The following is a 16,215-nucleotide window of genomic DNA, read 5'->3' as shown; positions in this document are numbered from 1 at the left end:
TGTGGTCCTGGCTGCAGACAGGGGCAGGGCTGCCCAGAGCCCCCTGGGCGGGCCTCCGCAGGCTGCCTGAGCCTCTTCCAGGAAGGGCTCGATGTTCTCCATCCCAGCAATGGAGCAAGAAAGAGCCCTGTAGCGGGCAGGCCTCTCGGGCCCCAAGGCCAATATGGCCAGAGCTTGGCTAAGGCCTGGCTGCCTGACAGCAGCAGGGTTTTGAGAAACATTTTTCTCTATGGATAGGAAGTGACCATTTCCTCTTCTCCCTCACGTCCCTCACTGAACTCGGCTATAAGCCGAGTCAGTTTCATTCCCTAACCTCCAAAAGAGACTTGAGCAGAGGGTACCAGGGACCTTCTAGAAGGCAGAGGCTCAGTACTGCAAACTCCCAGGGAGCAGCTGCCACTGGAACCCTGCCTTGCCTTTTCCTCACCTGGGCTTACTGCGTCCTGTACCTGAAGGAGGTGTCCAGCTGCATCCCTCACATCTTTAAGTCAGTGTTAACCTTGGCCCTGCCCAGCAAAGAAATAGACCATTCTTTGTTTCATCTGTAATTTAATAAGAAAATCACTTACAGAATATTTTATACAGTCTCAGGCAGAGGAAAGAGAACTGGACTGGAACTCAGCAGGCCTGTTACCAACTAGCCATTGGCCTTGGGCAAGTCACATAACTTCTCTGGGGTTCTCCTTCTACCGAGAGGTTAGGCAAAATGGTCTTCCTCTTCACTTGGCTTCCCATGTCCAACATTCTGGGATTTTATGAAAGATTCTACATTTTATAGTTGAATATTATACTCCTTCCCCACAGGTTGAATGTCATTCATTTATTCTTTTTTTTTAATTTTTTTAATTTTTTTTTTTTTGGCTGTGTTGGGTCTTTGTTGCTGCGCACGGGCTTTCTCTAGTTGTGGCGAGCGGGGGCTACTCTTCGTTGTGGTGCACAGGCTTCTCACTGCGGTGGTTTCCCTTGTTGTGGAGCATGGGCTCTAGGCATGCGGGCTTCAGTAGTTGCAGCACTTGGGCTCAGTAGTTGTAGCACTTGGGCTCAGTAGTTGTGATGCACGGGCTTAGTTGCTCCGCGGCATGTGGGATCTTCCTGGACCAGGGACTGAACCCGTGTCCCTTGCATTGGCAGGCAGATTCTTAACCACTGTGCCTCTAGGGAAGCCCCTGTTCATTTATTTTTGAGAACATCACGTGTCACTACTCAATGATACTAGGCAGCATTTGTGACACTCTAGGAAGATTTTCTTCTTCATTAGAGACTGCTGAAGTCTTAGGGGTCATTTAGAATGTATGGCTGTGACGGGTGTCAGGTGTTAAAGTGGGTGATTCAGAGTAAAGCTAACGTGGTACTCCAAACACCATGAAAAGAGCAGGCCCTTCTGCTGACAGGTCAGCTGTTGGTCTTTATTTTTTCTGGCTGTCCTCTTTGCAATGCATTGGTGACACTAACCCAGAAGTATGCAGAGAAACAGGAAGTCCAGGTTACTTCCCCAGAACAATGGATCAATGGTCAACCATCTACATGAAGAAAGCTGGGGCCACCTAGGTCCTTTACAACTGAATGTCCCTTACTGAAGGGGCAGGTGGGCACTGTGGTTCAGAGCAGGCTCTGAAGCCACACGGACTCGACTGAATCTCACCTCTGCCAAGTTAGCCATGTGAACTTGGACAAGCTGACCATCCTCAAATTCCTCACCTGTAAAATGAAGATAATAGTGTCTGCCTCATAGGGTTGTTATATGGATTCAGTGAGTTAATTCAGAGCACTTAGAACATTACCTGGCACATACTAAGCAATATCTATGTTATTAGATGCTATTATTATTACTCCTTGTCCGAACATCATTACTAGAAATCTGAAGAGGAATAATTCATTCCTGACTTCTGTCTGTAAGCGAGAGCAGGCAGGCACCCTCTTGCTTCTGTTTCCTAATGACTTCTTAGTAAGGGCGGCCACCGCTTAGTGCAGCTCACCACTTTTCCCTGCACTTCCAGGGCCCCCACCCAGCAACCTCCCTAGGTCAGGAAGCTTCTTACCCTGCAGAGGACGCTTAGGATCCGAGTCCCTTCACTCCCACTGCTGAGGCGTCTCCCCGTAGCTCAGGACCACCGGATCCTTTCCCTGTTGTCACTGCTGACCTCTGTACTCTCTCCACCACCAGGAACATCCTCCCTTTTCCTTCCTCTCTCTGTGTTGCTGGGGCCAGAGCTGAAGGGAACAAAGGGGAAGTTTCTACTAGGCCTCCATCCTTCCATGGGCATCTGGTTTGGAACTCAGAAAGCATCTTCTCCTAGTCACAACCTTATCTACAAATGGTGGTTGGGCTCCCTCGGGCACCAGTCCTAAGGTTCAGTTTCCGGGGTGGCCAAGTTTGTCTAACGTCTCTGTAAAGCAAAGAGTCCACAGGGGTACCATTTACCAGTGTGTTGGTCCAGGATCTTTCTATGCACAACTGGAGACCCTGTAATGTTAGCACCAATCTCAAGAAGCAAGAGCAGTGTGCGGTTTCTTGGATGCCATCCAAGACGGTCTGCCTCTGAGCCAAAACAGCAATGTGCTGTTCCTCAGACCAGGATTAAGAAACACAAACAAGACACTCACCCAGCGATGGTCACAACCACCAATCAATGGTCACTGCAGAACTCCCAAGGCAAAGCCCCAAGTGGGTATTTTTCTCCACCCCCGGGAATCCCCACCATCGTAGCGAACATCCTCCAAAGCGCACACTTACAGTCACCTGCATTTGGTGTTTGGTCTGAGACTGTACAAAGGGCACATTAGTGAGCAATGACCTCTGCTTTCTAAGACACTGCAAAGGCAGATGTGTACAAAACTCAGCAATCCATGTGCTTTCCCAGCAACGTTTAGAACTGGTACTTCCTGGCTCTATCTGAAGTGTTCTTTAAAAGGGGTAAGCCAATGACATGTGTGTGCACGTGTGTGTGTGTGTGTGTGTGTACACATGCACCTATGGGTGGTAGATGATGAGGACACAGGGTTTCAGGGTTGGGACCATGTGTGCACTAATACAGAATAAAAGTGAGTATAATGGATGTGTGTAGGTACACACGAGCTAGTGTGATTTTCACTGGATGTAAATAAAATAAGATCTGCCAGGGCTTCCCTGGTGGCGCAGTGGTTGAGAGTCCTCCTGCCAAGGCAGGGGACACGGGTTCGTGCCCTGGTCCGGGAAGATCCCACATGCCGCGGAGCGGCTAGGCCCGTGAGCCGTGACTGCGCGTCCGGAGCCTGTGCTCCGCAACGGGAGAGGCCACAACAGTGAGAGGCCCGCGTACCGCCAAAAAAAAAAAAAATAATAAGATCTGCCAGGCATACCTGGACTCACCTGGTTCACGTCTCACTCCCACAAATAACATTACAAGAAAATCTTGGGATAATAGCTAATGGTCTTTTTTCAAGCATACAGTAAGATTCAAGTATTAATGAAGAACCCTGTGAGTTCCACGTCACACAGCCACACTATTTTAGCTAAATGAGGAATGAGATAAACATCTATTTCTCTCCCTTATTTACCTAATACTTAGTCAAAAACAGGTAAAGTAACATTTCGGACTTATCAAATTTCTGACTGATAAGTTAAACTGTTAACAACTGCATTGTTTAGACAGTGCCTTATCTGGAGATGTCCGGTCTGTCCCACCACAGGCATCACAGACATCCTAGCCTCAGCCTTCTTCCCATTCTTACAAATTCCCCTACTCTATTTTTGCACAGTGTTTTATTGTTGTCAAGGTCATGTGACCACTAGGCAGCAAAGCTGGGATTACAAAACAACGGTAAACTCCTAGTCTACGGCTCTTCTGCACTCACTTTACTACTCTACCTTTAGCAGAGGATTCAGTGCAAAAGGAATTAAGTAAATAAGCTGGTTGATATCAGGTCTTAGACTGAAAGTGACTTGACTTTCAAGAGTCTATTTCTGAGGACTGATGGACATCCAAAACCAGGGGCAGAGTGAAAGTGAAGGCAGGGCAGAGGGGACACATGCCCTCAGGCAACAGCATATGAGGCCCCAAGAAGCTGAGTGTTTGCAAATCCCAATGCCAAAACTAGGGTCCGTGCCCAGTTCCCCCTGGGCACTGCTTTCCCTCACTGCCACTCTCTGGCTAAAACCTAATACAGCTATGTAACAAGGCCAACCTGGTACCCAGAACCCAGTCCAGACAGGACTCTGGCTAGTTGAGGGCCAGTGGATTTCTGGCCTTGAGAATAACCTGTTTTTTTGAGTGGTGGAGAGTTCAGTCCTGCAGGACTGGGCCACCCATGGAGACTCAAGGTCTAGAGATTTTCCTGTTCTCATCAGACCTCCCATCTTACTGCACTAAAGTCTCCATTAAGACTGACTGCGGGGCTTCCCTGGTGGCGCAGTGGTTGAGAGTCCGCCTGCCTATGCAGGGGACACGGGTTCGTGCCCTGGTCCGGGAAGATCCCACATGCCGCGGAGCGGCTGGGCCCGTGAGCCATGGCCGCTGAGCCTGCGCGTCCGGAGCCTGTGCTCCGCAACGGGAGAGGCCACAACAGTGAGAGGCCCGCGTACCGCAAAAAAAAAAAAAAAAAAAGACAGACTGTGAGAGCATACGGACAAGGCTGCATTCTGAACTCACTCAGCTCCCGTGGACCTCAGGGTTCTGCACAAGAACACACGTTCTGAGGAATTCCTCTGGCTCCATTATGCCAGGACTTCAGCCTCAGTCTCGCCTGGAACCCTGTGCCTCTCCCTGCTTTGGCCTGGCTCCCTCCAGGCAGACACGTCAGTTTGCCCGTCTAGTCTGTGGCCTTTCCCAGCAGGAGGCCCTTGGCTTGTCGCAGCCCCGACAGTTTGGCAGGAGGTACAAACTGATCTTTCCGGGGACACTGATCTGGACAATTCAGCCTCATTCAGGAGATCCAACTCTCAGAGGGTCCAACTCTGATGTGTTCTTTCTTAAACAGGACATCCCTTTACGAAGCTTCCTAGCCTTTAAAACACTCACATTAAAAATAGAGCAACATTTTATTATGGCAGATATCAAGGACTCACAGGGCTTCTTAATTTTCAGTTCCAACGTCTGCTGCCCAGACACAATCTTTTTGCCATCTGTGTCAGGTTAGTTACAAAGCACTGTTATTATTCTGGGCTACACAATGTTGGCCCAACCTACCCAGATACAAGAAATTTTGCAGATTGATTTAGTTATTCTGTTCATATAAATGAATACAGTTGTACAGCTGTTTCTGATTAACCAATGTACTGCTGGAGTTATATACAAATAATTTTATAGTGAACTCAGCAACTACAAGGACAGGAGCAGTGGAATCTAGTCTCACCTCCCAGAAAAACAAGCGGGAGCAACAAGGACAGGGGCTTTCAACCACACTCCAGGTTTAAATTCCTATCTGCTATGATTCACTTTTTCCTCTTGATGTAATTCAGCATAACTTATAACTAATGCTCCTCAAAGAATGTTTGTCTTCAGACTTAAGATTCAAGAGGGAAACCCAGTTAGCTGTGCAAGCTTAAAACTCCTTTAAAATTTCCCATCTTTGCGTTTTATAAGTTTCCATTTTTCCTGGTAAGACATTTATATTTCTTGAGACATTTCTTATATAATATACTTCAGAAAGAGAAAATTGGAATCAAAAGTTCTGTATCTACTTTGTTATATGTAGATATCAAGTGTTTGTTTCATTTCAATACAGAACAATTAAGCTCAGTGAGCTTAGGCTCAAGTTTCTCTTCTCCAGGTCTAGAAGACAAACCATATGCACATTAGAAAATTAAGGAAAAGACAGGGCATGAATAATTCAAATGAATGGAATTAAAAAAGAAAAAAAGGTAAAGAGAGTGACAAGTGCTCCCTAAAGAAATCATGTGAAACAAAACAGGAAAAAGAGATTAGAAAGTTTATACTTCTAAAATGAATTACACTGGCAAAGATGTGGGGAAACAGATATTTTCAACAGATATTTTCAAATAGTTTTAGTAGGACTATGAATTACTACAACTCTTAGAAAGTAATACCACTTTAGGGACTGTGACAGAAATCAAAGCTTCTGTATGCTAGTATGTTCTGAACACACGGATATTCGGGGAAGAACTGTAGTAGCACAAAACTTGAAATAATATGAACGGTTAAATTACGGAATATCAATCAGCCATAATATAAATGAGTTTTTAATTTGGAGAGAATGGCTATAATGTTTTGTTATGTTAAAAAAAAAAAAATCTTGGGACTTCCCTGGTGGCGCAGTGGTTAAAACTCCGCCTGCCAATGTAGGGGACATGGGTTCAATCCCTGGTCCGGGAAGATCCCATATGCAGCGGAGCAATTAAGCCCGTGAGCCACAACTACTGAGCCTGTGCTCTACAGCCCGCGAGCCACAACCTCTGAGCCTGCATGCCACATCTACTGAAGTCCACAGGTCCTAGAGCCCATGCACCGCAACTACTGAAGCCCACGCACTCTAGGGCCCGCGTGCCACAACTACTGAGCCCGCATGCTTGCAACTACTGAAGCCCGTGTGCCTAGAGCCCATGCTCCGCAACAAGAGAAGCCACTGCAATGAGAAGCCCACGCACCGCAACGAAGAGTAGCCCCCGCTCACCACACTACAGAAAGCCCACGCGCGGCAATGAAGACCCAACGCAGCCAAAAGTAAATAAATAAATAAAAAATAAATCTTGTGGATATCAAAAAAGATATCTTCACCCCCATGTTTATGGTAGCATTATTTACAACAGCCAAGATAAGGAAACAACCTAAGTGTTCATCAATGGATGGATACAGAAAATATCTCACACACACAAATATTATTCAGCCAAGAAAAAGAAGGAAATCCTTCCATTTCTGACAACATGGATGGATCTTGAAGGTATTATGCTAAGTGAAATAAGTCAGAAAAAGACAAATGCTGTATGATCTCACTTAAATGTAGAATCTAAAAAAGCTGAACTTGTAGAAACAGAGATTAGAATGGTGGTTACCAGGGCCAGCGTAGGGTGGGGGGAGGTAGGAGAATTGGGAAGATGTTGGTCAAAGGGTACAAACTTGCAGTCAGAAGATGAATAAGTTCTAGGGATCTAATGTACAGTATTGTGATTACAGTTAACAATACTGTTTTAAATACTCGAAAGTTGCTAAGAGACTAGATCTTAACTGTTCTCATCACTAAAAAGAAATGATAATTATGTGACATGTTGGAGGCTAGCCAATCTATGGTGGTAATATACTACAATATATGAGTGTATCAAATCAACTTGTTGTATACCTTAAACTTATACAATGTTTTGTGTCAAGTATGCCGCAATTAAAAATCACGTAGCCTAATGTGTATAAGGTTTCTATTTTTAATAGAAAAACTATATATGTGCATATATAGTTGTACATAGTTTTATAAGCAAAGAGAAAAGAAGGGCACACCCCAAACTGGTAATATGGATTACCTCGAGTGGTTAGATTTGAGAGACACAGGAGAAAAATTAACTTTTTCTTTGTATATGTCTTTCTCTTCTGTTTTATTTATATCAAGCACATAATACTTCTGTAATCTCAACAAGGTAAAAACTATAATTTAATTTTTTTTAAGTGATAAGAGTCACATTTTCAGCAAAAACAAGGAAGCAAAGACTGAATTACAAAGACTGAGCACCTGGCTTGGTGGTTGACAAAAGGGACATGTTTCTTCACAGCAAAGTAGAGATGATGTATGCAAAAATTCTGACCAGAAAGGAATGTTGTGGTTAAAGTAATACCATAATACCCCATGCACAGTCCTTTAACCAACTGAGAATTGTTTTCTCTTTTTCTTCTGCCAGTTCCTCATCAAAGGGAGAGGATTAAGGGGGGAAAGGTTTACAATGTTTAATTAATAAGGTTCTAGCTCCAACATCTTTGTAAAGTACCACGTAAAGTAATCCCCAATTTTAACAATGATCTAATTTTTTATTTTGTCTCAAACAACACGTGAGGCTTTTTTTTTTAAGCAGTGCTAAAACTCTAGGGAAAAGAATAATGTGGAATTTTACTCACAAAACCTGGGATTATTTAAACTGATGCTTTGGGTTAAATTTTAAACCATGTGCGGCAATCAAATTCTAGCTCTAATAGATAAGAATAGGCACTGCTAAAGTAAACTACTACTTTTTAAAGATTTTTAAAAAGACTTCAACTACTTTGCCTTTTTCTAGGCCCTCAAAAATTGAATTAGAAATGTCAGTACCATCTGAAAACTTGTCTTAGTGTCCCCCAGCCTGCCTTCTGGGACCTGGGAAAGATAACTGGTTTCGTCTTGTTGTATTCTCCCTGCCCCCACCCTTTTCTCTCAATCCATCACCCCGGTCCTTCCTGAAAGACCCTCCCGCAGCAAATACATGTGCTCCTTACGTTACATGAGCCTGCTCAAGAATACCCATTTCTTCCCCTTATATGTCTGGCTGATCTGTCTCCTCTATTTAAATATCCATCCCCATAACACAAGTCTATTGTGGTAAAGACACTGACCTCACTGTTTACATTTTTTTAAAAAAATAGCTAGGGTACATGTTTTCTCAAGATCTTCTCCAAGGTCTAAAGGTTCTCTGCTTTCAAAATCTATCCTGCCTAGGGCAGAAAACAGTCTCAGAGTTTCCTGAAATATTATTTGATAACATGTTCAACACTTCAAAATTGCATCAAAGAAGTGGCCAGATTTCTTTCTTGGTCCCTCCCAGGCCTAAATTCTTAGTCAACAGACCTAATCTCCTGCATAAGTCTATAGAAAAATGCTTGGGAAGTTTCAGAAGCGGGCTGGGTGACACACAAGTGGTTGAAAAGCAAGAAATTCAACCAACTGCCCATTTGGTCTGTGTAAGCCAACTAGATGATTATATTGGCGCTGTCACTGAATTGGTTGGTTGTCTGACTTGACTCAATGGACTAGTTGTCTGGGCATCATTAGCGAGAGCTAACAGATGAGAAGATGGTCATTGAACAGGAAAATATATCCAGCCGGACAGCAGAATGCCATGCAACTATTAAGAACACAGTAGCAATATGTCCAAGAAACGCTGAAACTATCAGGCAAGCAAAATGCAAATAACCCAGTCTCAAACATGTGGGGTGGAGGAGGGAGAATAGGAGGAATGTAATCAAACTGTGTTTCGCTGTTACAACGAGGTAAGGTGTACACATTACATATTCAGTATTTAAAGTAACCAAGTATTGCCTATGAGAGAAAACATATATTTAAATAATGTAAATGTGTGTGTGTATATATAGATAGATAGATAGACGTGTATTGCCTATGTAAGAAAAATAGAACATATGTAAAATTTACTTTTATTTTAAATCGTAATTGACTCCTCTGGCCAAGGAAACTATTTGGCCCTCAACTTTCCATTTCATTCACCATTTCCTTCCTCCTGCAGACACCTCTTACCTGAGAGGACTATTTATCCTCCAAATACAAAGGAGTCTGTGGCAGTCTGGGGAGAGGCTAATGTCCTTCAATTTTGCTTAAACTCCTTTCTCAAGTTGTACATCACCTCTTAGCTCAAAGAAAAAGATGGAAAATCCGTGGGTGGGAGAGCCTGAACACTCACTAACGTGGAAGTGAACCACATACAGGTATTAGATCAGGAAATGTTACTTCTTAGGTTCTACAATAATAATTTCCACATTCCCCACAAGAACACAAAATCCCATTCCTTTATTATTAGGATCATTGTTATTTTTCAATTTGGAAGAAATAAAGATAAACAGCATTTAAAGATAATTATGTGTGTGATGAAAAGTAATGTATTATACATATCAATCATGGTGAAGGATGAAATCACTCTTAGGATGAAACTTGTTTCCCAGCATCTTCAGAAGCCAACATCAAAATCGACTTTGCCTTCGTAAAAAATTCACTCACCTCAAACCTTACAACCAGAGTGGTAGAAATAAACTGTCATTCAACAAACATTAATTGAGAACCTACTGTTTCTGAGAGAAGGTAAAAAAAAAAAAAAAATTAAGTTATTTCCTTCAAAGAGTTTACAATCTAATGAGGGAGAAAAAAAACACATGCAAGTGACTCCAATACAGAATAGACTGGATTCCGAGCCACAGGTGAGGCCCAAACAGACAGCAATGAGAATTTACTAAGAAGAGGGATGAATCGGCTCCAGAAGAAGACGGCGTTTCGACTTTTCTTAAGAAGCATGTTTTTACAATGTGAACCATGTTCATCGAAGCCACTGAACTAACAAAATTTGTAGGTGATTGTGTCTCCTGTTTCTTTTAGCTGTATTCTTCTCTTATTGAGTATTAACAAAGTCTGCTATTTTTCTTCTCAACAAGTACTTGTGGCCAACATGAAGAATCTATAGGATTCAACATACAAGTGAGGAGAAGGGCAGTGTCAAGAGAAGAAATGGCAAAGCAGAGGCATACAGATGGGAATGGAAAAGAATCTTTGGCTGGAGTCCACAGCAATGAAAAGTCGTGTATAATACAGCAGAAGGTGAAGTTAAGGGTTAAAAGTGCAGAGCTTGGAATCAGACTGCCCCAGGCTTGAATACTAGTTCTGTCACTAGCTGTGTGGCCTTGGGCAAGTTACCGAACTTCTCTCAGTCTCAGGCTCCACATACACGTATAGAATCTACCTCATGGGGCTGTGTGACTATTAAATGATTCAATTAAATGACACACAGTAAGTGGTAATGTTAAAGAAAGGAAAGAGGGAGGAAGGGAGGTAGGAAGGGAGGGAGGGAGGGAGGGAGGCAGGGAGGGAGGAAGGAAGGCAGGAAGGAAGGAAGGAAAGGAAGGAGAGGTTTTGTAAAGCTTGGGCCAGATCACAGAAAGCTTTGAAAATCTGATTCACTTAAATTAATATAACTAAGCAATAAAAGGAAGTTAAAAGGAAGTTACTGAGTTACAATGGAAAGATGGCTTATTAGAAGAGAAACAATATATCCCTCGTAGGCAATGCTAAAGTGTTATAGTCAGCAGATTTTTATACATCTGCAGATTTTGCTATCCACAGGGAGCCCTGGGCCAATGCCCCTCGGACACCAAGGGATGACTACTTGTATAACATCACAGCAACATGGTTTTACAATATGAACCATGTTTCTGAAGCTTCTAAACTAATGAAAATTGTAGGTGATTGTTTTGCCTGTTTATTTTAGCTACGTCCTTCTTTTATTGAGTATTAGCAAAGTCAATTATTTTTGACTTCTCACCAAGTATGGATGCCTGACCTGACGCCTGCAATGCTGAGCAGGCTCCCCAGGAATCAGCCAACGTTTCTTGACTCCTGGCCACCAGAGAACACGAGAGCAGAGCTGCTCCCATCAGGTGGGCGTGGGCGCTCTACCTGTGACCAAAGCAGCTTGGCCTGGGACAGGCGGTCCCCCTGGTCACCCCACACGGATGAGGGCCACTGTGCGACCACCACAACATGTTACCCCAGCACTTCCTGGTGCCAAAGGGACAGGAAAGTAGCACATCTTTCTTCCCCTGGCCCTTTATCTGCCCTGGTCGTCTCAGCAGAGTAGCTTGATTGGCTAAGCAGATACCACAGGCCGGTAGCCCTCCCCTCACCCCCCACACTGATGTTCTCCTCTGTGATATCCCTCCTCCTCAGCTGTTAAGAGAATACGTGAGGTGATCAGTGTGAAATGCTCAATAAACTACAGACAGCTGAGGGATTATTATGTGTTAATTTATATACAAAAGCAGTTCCTACGTTTAGGCTCTTTTTTCATTTCCATATGGAAAGAAGAATACCTACACAGTGTTTTGCACAAATTAACACCGATAATAACAATGACCCACAGTCTCGGCCTTGGCGCCATCTTCTGAGAAACCTCCGCACCACGAGAGCGAAGGTGAGCAGTCCCTGCCGGTGGGCTGAGGCTGTAAGAACTGGAGATTGTGGCAGTAGACGTGGCAAGGGAAGGCCGCCATCGTTCTGGATCACTGGGTCCTCAAGGGTGCCCAAGAGCTGTTGGGAGAGGAAGGATAGTTTGGGGAGAAGCAGAGGAGGTGGTGGTGGAGGAAGAAGCAAAGGCGCAGGCTGAAGCGCAAGAGAGATGGGGCAGAGGTCCAAGTAAACTCGTACACCCATGGAAGCCACGGGAGCAGAAACAACGGAAGCCAGAGGCCAGGCACGCTGGTACAAGTCGTCGGACTGCATGCCAACTGTCTAGAACTTGTCTCAATGGATCCGGAACATTTATGGCCATTCCGATCGCCTCGACCACCTCTGAGAGACCCATCTTACTGGTATCAAAACGGTCCCTTTCAGTCCTTTGCCCTGGACTTGTGACATTCTGGACTAGTTCTGTTCTCAGCTGTGGCTGAATGTAACATGTGTACAATAAATCATCTCTTTTGCTGTCTTAGCTGAAGAAAAATAATAATAATAATGGCCCACAAATACCTAGCAGCAGCATGTCCTGGATAATCCGCCAAGTGATTCACATCCATGACTTCATCCGACCCTCCGAACAACCCCGTAGGTACAGGTGGTTACAGTACTCTGATTTTAAAGATAAAGAAACAGAAGTCGCAGAACATGTGGAAGACAGAGCTGGGAATGGAAGATCTGCCTGACCTCCTGGCTCACGGTTTTTACCTTCAGGGACTCTGCAGGTGGTAGTACGTCAGTACCACCTGCGGGGGCTTTCAAAAATAGATTCCTGGGCCTCACCCCAGCCTTACAGAATCAAGCCTTTTTAAGTCACACCCATGACTAAGGACCAGCGTACTTCAATACTGGTTAAAGCGTGTTAGGTAGATAGCGTTTCTCAACTAATTGAAGGTATTCTGGGGAATATGGTGAGCCTCAGAGTTTTTATTACTTCAAAGTATAAAAGGCAGAGTTAATTATTCTAACCTGACCGTAATCCCTACAAGGTGAGAACAACTGATAAATGTTGGGCTGGGCAATGAGGCCGGTAAGGAAGTATTCATTTCTCCCAGGGAGGAGGAAACTGAACTGTTCCTCAGTTGGAGCAGGGAAGATGGAACACAATGTACATGTGCCTATGAATCTTCCCATGCCTGGCACATGGAAGACACTTGGTAAATACTCGTTAGATAGACAAATGAGGGAAGACTGACTCCCTCCAGCTGGAAGTAATTTCACTCTCTAAATTCCCTGTATTTGCTCTGTACCTTTTTTTCATCGTATTTACCACATTCTACCCTGAATTCCTGCTGTTCCAAACCATGTCTCATCTCTACCAGGAGGTAAGCATTCAGGGACCAAACCCCATCTGCTTCTGAGCTAGGTCTCCCCTTCTACCCTGGCACAGGGCACAACAGTGACCCCTAAAAGGGACCCTCAATGCCAAATGAGCATGTTGCTTGATTTCAACTGTGAGCCGATTCACATACGTGGGTCCTGGCTATTCACAAGGCCTAACAAACCGTCCAGCACTGCAACATAATTGTGGATTGCTGGGTCACAGTGGCAGAGAAACCTCTGTATGAAAATCATTAGGAATTTGGTAGACCTCACGGGAGGGCAGGCTTCCGGAAGATGACGCCTCTGGGACACACAATCCCAAATAACAGATGCTGAAAACCGAAGGGGTTACAGCAACAACAACAAAAGGCACTTTTCTTTAATTCTGTTCTCCTGAGGTGCGCTGTAAAAACCATATATGTTCCTAAAATTACAACCGTAGTGAGGAACACCCTGAAATATCTAAGACAGTGACACAGACCCAGTAACAAATACTTCCCACAAAAGCGGGCTCATCCCTGGCCAGAGCAACTAAGACAGTGCGTTTAAAAAGTAAAGGCATCCCACCTCCTCACTGCCCCTGTCCCACAACTTTAGCCCTTTATTGTGTCTGTGTGGCCCTCCAATGCCCTGTGCTGTGCTGCTTTTTGCTGTTTCACACGCCATTATCCCACCTGATCCTCACACGATGAGATGGAGGAAGAGCAAAGGTTATCAACCCCATTTCTTGGATGAGATAAGTGAGGCTCAAGGTACACAATATGCATGATATGCCTAAGGGGCCAGAAAGTGGTTGAACACACAGTAGACACTTAATTGCTGAAATGAACAAACAAATGAAAGAAGGCATGAATCTCTCCACCTGGAAGTAATCTCATTGTCTCTAAATGTACCAGAATCTGATTTTACCTTGCTTACAAATCTCTCTGTTCTACATCACACAAACCTAAGAGTTTATGTGCTGCTCAGGGAGCCAAAATTATGGCAGAGGTTGGGTAGGTCCCAAGGAAGAAGATGATATTAAAATGTTTTAATAACATCTGCAGAGTCTAGTCTGCACAATTCCACTCAACAGGTAATGGGCTCCTACAGGTGGCGGCGGATTTGGTCCCTGAGAAACTCAACCTTGTGGGGATGTCAGGCAGGTAAAGATACACAGCAAGAGTGAAGGCAGAGTTGTAAGCACTGTAAAGAGGGATTAAGATGTAAATATTGCTGGCCTATGCAGGATCTCTCACCTCCGGAAGTCAAAAAGTATTTTATGCAAACTGAAAAGGAAAATTCTTCGGAGTTATTTTATCCGCTAGAGAAAAAGTCATTTTTTTGAGGAGGAAAAAATATGCCAATGACTCAAAATGAAGCTGCAGTATTGTTTTGGAATTGCCTTGGGAAACGCAAAAGAAAACCCACCTAGGGCGGGACTCTGTCCAGGGGCTCCGCGGCTGCACCGCCTAAAGCCTGGGACTACCCACGGCCAATGATTGGGGGTGGGGTCCAGTGACCATGTAGGGGACAATAGTGACACGCAATTTTCAGAAAAAGGTACCAAGTCCATCCAGTCACTGCTGACGACCTGAGAGGCTTCCCAGAGAACTGAGATAAAGTCAGGAGCCGGTGGCCCAGGAAGGAATATGTATTCCTCCGGGACTGAGCAGGACCAAGGACCTGGCCAGGCTGGGCCCCTCGCAGAAGCACCCTTTGTTAATCTCAAAGAGTTCAAAGTCTAAACACGAGTTGAAGATTTAGGGTCCCCCTGACTGGGTCAGCTGGTTTCTCTTACCCTTGCAACTTTCTTTAACTGTTCTATTTTAAAAAGAAAATGTAGAGGGAGTGAGACTGCAGTGAAGCTGTCCGGAAAGTTCGGGAGAGGCCCCAGGAGAAAATCGCTGACGGGGACTATAAGTCCTCTAAGGTCACTGCACACATCGAACGCGCGCGTCTACACCGCCCACTGCGCGAGCAGCAGCCTGGGGCACCCGGCGGGAAGGGAGTTTGGGAAGCCGAGTTGCGGGATGGGTACGATTCCCCAGCGAAGAAAGCGAAGCGGCTCCAGAGCAGGAACTGGCCCGGAGATGCCCGAAAGTCCCCATCCGCCGGCGCTGGGGATGGGAGCAAGGGGGAAGACGCGCCCCAGCGCATCCCCGCGAAGCCCCCTGCCCCGGGTACCCACAGCGCGAGCGGGGCCGAGCCCCCCCGGGCGGCCCCAGGCTCGGCGGAAGCCAAGCAGCGCGCCCAGCCCCAGAGGCGCCTGCGTCCGGAGCCCATCGGTCCGCGGCCCCTTCTTCCCCCGCCCGTCGGCCAGCCGGCAGGACGCGCGAGCCGCCGGGCCCCGAGTCGAGCCCCCCAAAAGACCACGCGCCCGCGCCCCCGCCCGCAGCGGACGCAGCCCCGACGTCCCCGCGGCCCCCGCCCGTGCCCACCCGGCGCCGAGCCGCGCCGCGCCGCCCAGCCCCTCCCCGGGTTCCCCGGCGGCTGCCAGGGTCTCCACGGGCGTTGCCCTGAGTCCCCGGAACCCGGTCGCGCCCTCGGTGGCGGCGGCAGCGCGTCCCTTACCGCGCAGCGGCTCCGTGGGGCTCCAGGGCCTCGCGGCGCGCCGGGCATTTTTTTCTGGTAAACTTCTCCCCAGTCCGTAGGGCTAAGCAACCGGGCAGGAAAAGTGCTCAGCGCCGGGAGGCTGCGACCATCCGGGAACTTCGCTGCGATGTAAACCCTCCCCCTCGGCTCCCGGTCCCCACCCCCCTGCGGCCCTGCCACATGTGGACGCGCGGCGAGGCAGCCGTCTGCCCTTCGCCCTCCTGTCTGCGCGCCGCGCCCGCGCTGCCCTTGCCGAGGTTCTGCGCCCCGCGGCCTCGGGACCCTGGAGGAACGTGGCAGTAGTGGGGCGGTTAGGAGTCTGGGGCTCGTGTGTCGCTCCGTCTCCCTCCCCTGTGTTTGCAGAGGAGCGGGAACTGGAAGGGGTGTCCAGCCGAGGGCCCTTTCCCCCAAGGACTGCAA

The 16,215-nt window shown here is 46.4% G+C and overlaps 1 protein-coding gene across 3 annotated transcripts in view; it reads right to left on the bottom strand.

Moving 5' to 3' along the window:
• Positions 1–15,926, bottom strand: part of WIPF1 (WAS/WASL interacting protein family member 1) — a 115,751-nt gene extending 99,825 nt beyond the window's left edge. The window contains exons 1-2 of one of the 3 annotated variants that reach the window (XM_032637534.1): positions 15,775–15,845; positions 2,040–2,211 (exon numbers count right to left, since the gene is read on the bottom strand). The gene's annotated coding sequence lies outside the window, so the exon portion shown is untranslated. Of the gene's footprint in view, positions 1–2,039; positions 2,212–15,774 lie in introns of all 3 variants that reach the window. The other 2 variants (XM_032637531.1, XM_032637535.1) reach the window with 2 other exon arrangements.
• Between the last annotated feature and the right edge of the window lie 289 nt (positions 15,927–16,215).

The sequence above is a fragment of the Phocoena sinus genome, chromosome 7 (genome assembly GCF_008692025.1).
Source record: "Phocoena sinus isolate mPhoSin1 chromosome 7, mPhoSin1.pri, whole genome shotgun sequence".
Lineage (NCBI taxonomy): Eukaryota > Metazoa > Chordata > Mammalia > Artiodactyla > Phocoenidae > Phocoena > Phocoena sinus.
This window is presented reverse-complemented; position numbering and strand designations above follow the sequence as displayed.